At 46.6% G+C, this 4,096-nt stretch overlaps 1 long non-coding RNA gene across 1 annotated transcript; it reads right to left on the bottom strand.

Annotated features, from left to right (window-relative positions):
* Positions 1 to 577: 577 nt before the first annotated feature.
* Positions 578 to 3,312, bottom strand: LOC115293803. The gene is made up of 3 exons (XR_003909611.1): positions 3,247 to 3,312; positions 2,006 to 2,160; positions 578 to 738 (listed from the first exon to the last, which is right to left on the bottom strand). It is a non-coding gene; the product is annotated as an uncharacterized LOC115293803 (long non-coding RNA).
* Positions 3,313 to 4,096: the final 784 nt, after the last annotated feature.

The raw sequence follows: 4,096 nt of genomic DNA, 5'->3' as shown, positions 1-4,096 counted from the left end.
CTGAGTATAGAGATTACAAAAAATAAAACAAACAAAAAAAAACCCCCAGGAAAGCCCTAAAAACATGGCCATCCACAAAGCATTTTTTAAACATACTTGCTCCTCGGGGCATCAGGGCAGCTCAATTGGATAAGCATCCAACTCTTGATTTTGGCTCAGGTCATGATCTCAAGGTTCATGAGTTGGAGTCTCACGTCATGCTCTGTGCTAACAGTGCAGAGCCTACTTGGGATTCTCTCTCGCGTGCTCTCTCTGCCCCTACCCTTCTCTCTCTCTCAAAAATAAACTACAAAACAAAATTTGCTCCTCTTGTGGTAGGGTCCCCTCCCCTCCCAATGAAAGGAAAAAAAACCTCAAAGCAACCTGACTATGTATATGTGATAACATCCCTCAAGATCTTGTAACAAGAGACCACTTAATCAGACTACACGGTTGTGTGTTACTATATATGGGAGACAAAGAAGTAGAAAATACATAAAACTATGCCACATGGCATTCAGGACTCACTTCTTCGGAGTTGATCACTTATTTACCCCTTGACAATAGCATTCTTTCATTCTCCAAATAATTTGCTTAGAGATGCTTTTATTTTTTAGGCACTTGCCCTTAAGTGTTTGCCACAAACAAAGCATGAGGGAGAAACTTGGTAGATGGCATTCGAGGGAGAGATGGAGAGCATCTAAGAGCCACAGCCAAGTGATCATCACTGAGCAATGAAGATAAAGGGAGCATCATAACCTAAAGTGAGAAAAGGATTTTACTTACTTGTCAAGAACACATCCATTGTAACTGTAATAATGGCTCATGAGTCTCATGCCAGGCCCTGGGCTAAGTGCTTTATTCAGTAATTTGTTAAAAATATATTTAAATAAGAATTAAGTGTCCAACTCTGATCTCAGCTCAGGTCTTAGGGCTGTGAGCTCAAGTGCGACATCCAGTGTTGAACCCACTTAAAAAAAAATATATATATATTTTTAATTTATTTAGATAGGAACAACTACATAAACAATTACAAAAATGTAAACCGGGGCTGTCTTTACAGACGGTCGCAGGTCATTCAAGCCATGTAGCTTTGTAGTTTTAGCACATGAGCTCTAGACAGCCTTAGGTTCAAATCTTGACTCTGTCACTCATCAACTATGGGACCTTAGCAAGAAACCTCTCCTGGCCTCAGTTTGCTCATCTGTCAAATAAAGAAGCACGTAGCTCACAGGGCTGCTCTGCTGATGAAATGAGATGATAAATGCAGAACTCTCAGCATGGTCTCGGGTATGTAGTAAAGCAACTGAAGAGTGTTTGTTATCATTATTGCTGCCAGCGTAGCATGTGAGTCCCCTAACCTAAAGTAGGGCGTGTTGGGCCAGGATCCACTTCTGACTTCATTCGTCCCCAACAAAGATCCAGAGAGACCCAGGGAACACTGCAAGGCCAGAGTAGTCACTGCACCCAGAACTGGAAGCCGGCCACCTCCAGTCTTCACACTGGAGGACTCTCCCTTCACAGACGGCCGGTCCCAGAAACGGTGGAGGACCTTATAAAATAGGCCTGAGGTTGCTGCGGGAATTAGATAAACAAGCAATGCCTGGCACAGTGCAAATGTCCGATCATCATTAAGCATTATTATTATCAACTATAATTTTATAAGATACTTGCTAAGAACACGACCGCAATAATAACAATTAGCATAAATTGAGCATGTACTCCAAGACTCTTGCAGTCTGGATGTCTTGGGTCTCTGGAAGCCCAATCCTTTCACCATTTCCTAATTACAGCATTTCCACCTTTTTGCAGATGGATTTCAGCCCTCCATCCTATGTACTAGCAGGGCTGCCACTCACGGTCCTTTGTTCCAGGCCCCACAGTCCCGTCAAGCCTCATCAGCCACCAGGAAGGAGCCTGCAGTCTGACGCAATTGGATTTCGTGACTTGATGCGGTGAGGTGGGGCCTTCCGCAGGACTGTTCGTGCTGTCCTTTTGGACTTGGGATTGAGAAAAGCAAAATTACCTGGGGATTGAAAGCTGTCATGTCATGAGGGTGGCTGAGTAGTTGGTTGTCCTCCTTAACAGATGAGAATGGCAAAGAAGGCCTTTGTCACAGATCAGAAAGCACCGGTCACCCAAAGAGAGGCCCTCGTGACATTTCACAGCTTCCACATGACTCTGGAAGAAACAGCATTTCCTGTTGGCTTTCCAGCTGGCTTTGTCTTCGCCATCTTCCTGGCTTCTTTCTTTGGCAGAGCACACTGATTTTCACTGTCAGTCCCAGGCCTGGTTTTGCTTTTTCAGCCCCAGGAGGACTTTGGACAGAGACACTTTTCCTCAAGACGTGTTACTGGTATTTGCTAAACAATTGTCATAATGAGAATGCAGACCTCTGATGACTGTAATGTGAAGAAACCCCCAGGAGTCACGCAAAGACCAACCCAACAGTGAGAGGCAGCACCTGCAGTGGCACGCAGGCCCCAGGTGGTGGCAGGAGGCTCTGGGAGCCAAGGCAGGGCCCCCTCAGGGGCAGACAAGGTCTGAGCGCGGGGGGCAAAGCCCCAGGGGAGGCAGAGCTATGGCTGTTGGTACAGCAAGCCTGTCACCGCCTGGTGTCTTCCCGGCCTCCCTGAGGGCTCACCGCTTAGTTATTCTTTCGATTCTGGGAGCCACTGTAATTGTTTTTCCAGGAAGATCTGTTGAACCAAGTCACTCAGTTTCAGCTGCTTACCACCCCAGCACCCTAAAGGACACACCCCTTTCTAGGCCCTGTGTTTGCTGCTGGGGATAGAGAGGAAGGGGCTGCAGTCCCACTTGGACGGACGCACCGATTACTTGTGATTAAAGGGAGCGATTATGCACATGACAAAAAGAGTCTTCCTTTTGGGGCTCCTGGCTGGCTCTTTTGAAAGATTATGCGACTCTTGACCTTGGGGTTTTATGTTCAAACTCCACGATGGGTGTAGAGATTATTTAAAAATAAAATCTTTAAAAAAATAAAGAGTCTTGGAGCAGCTGGGTGGCTTAGTCAGTTAAGCGACTGACTCTTGATTTAGGTTCAGGTCATGATCCTGGTTCATGGGTTTGAGTCCTGTGTCAGGCTCTGTGCTTTAAGCTTAAAAGTTTGGGGATTCTCTGTCACCTTCTCTGTCTGTCCCTGCTTCTCTCTCTCTCTCTCAAAATAAATAAACTTAAAAAATAATCCACTCCTGGGTCCTCCCCAGCCCACCCCATTCTCCTTCCATAAATTCAATGAAGGCTCACTCTGACTCCAGCACCTTGCCCACAACAGCCCTCAGCAGATGCAGTGGAGGGATGGATGGATGGTGGGATCATCTCCATTTCTATCATAAGGAGACGGTCTCAAGGAGGCTTACAACTAGCCCCCACACACAGTATCAACAAGTGGTAGGACAAAACTATACTAGCCTGTGTCTTCACTACCCCGCACTGTGTTTCTCTTGTTCGCCCTGGAAGGGAGCTCTCTCCTTTGCTTGGATACGAGAGAACCAAGGAACCAAGACAAGACTCCAATGTCAAAATAGCACATTCCAATTTGGGGGTTCCTCAAAAAGGTAAACGTAGAATTACCATGGGAGCCAGCAATTCTGCTCATAGGTGTAAACCCCAAAGAACTGAGAACAGGTATTCAAGTACGTGCACACATACTCACAGCCGCGCTGTTTGAGTGACGGCGCTCAGGGTTAGCTTGCTTCGTCCTTATACATTCCTTGCTTGCTCACCTGCCCCTTGATGCATGACAGAAACAACTTACTTTCCTTGTGGTTGTGGGGCGTGAAGAACCAAACTTTCCCAGAAGATAAGGCCTCACCACATTTGAAAACAGCTGCCACTGATGCCAGGAAGTCTGCTTGGGTCGTGTCCACATACAAGTAACAAACAGCCTGGGTACCTGCTTCTCCTGGGTGTAGGCCCCCTCCCTTTCCCCATGCTTTCTCCTTTAAACCCTACAGCTTCCCCTGGGCAGGGAAGATGGTCTTTGAGACATTAGTTTACCATCTTCCCAAGCTGTCAGCTTCCTGAATAAACCAACCTTTCCTTTCCTCCCATCGCTCCTCTCTTGATTTTTCAGCGGCGAGCAGGTGAACCTAAG

The sequence above is a fragment of the Suricata suricatta genome, chromosome 6 (genome assembly GCF_006229205.1).
Source record: "Suricata suricatta isolate VVHF042 chromosome 6, meerkat_22Aug2017_6uvM2_HiC, whole genome shotgun sequence".
In the NCBI taxonomy this organism is placed as follows: Eukaryota; Metazoa; Chordata; class Mammalia; order Carnivora; family Herpestidae; genus Suricata; species Suricata suricatta.
This window is presented reverse-complemented; position numbering and strand designations above follow the sequence as displayed.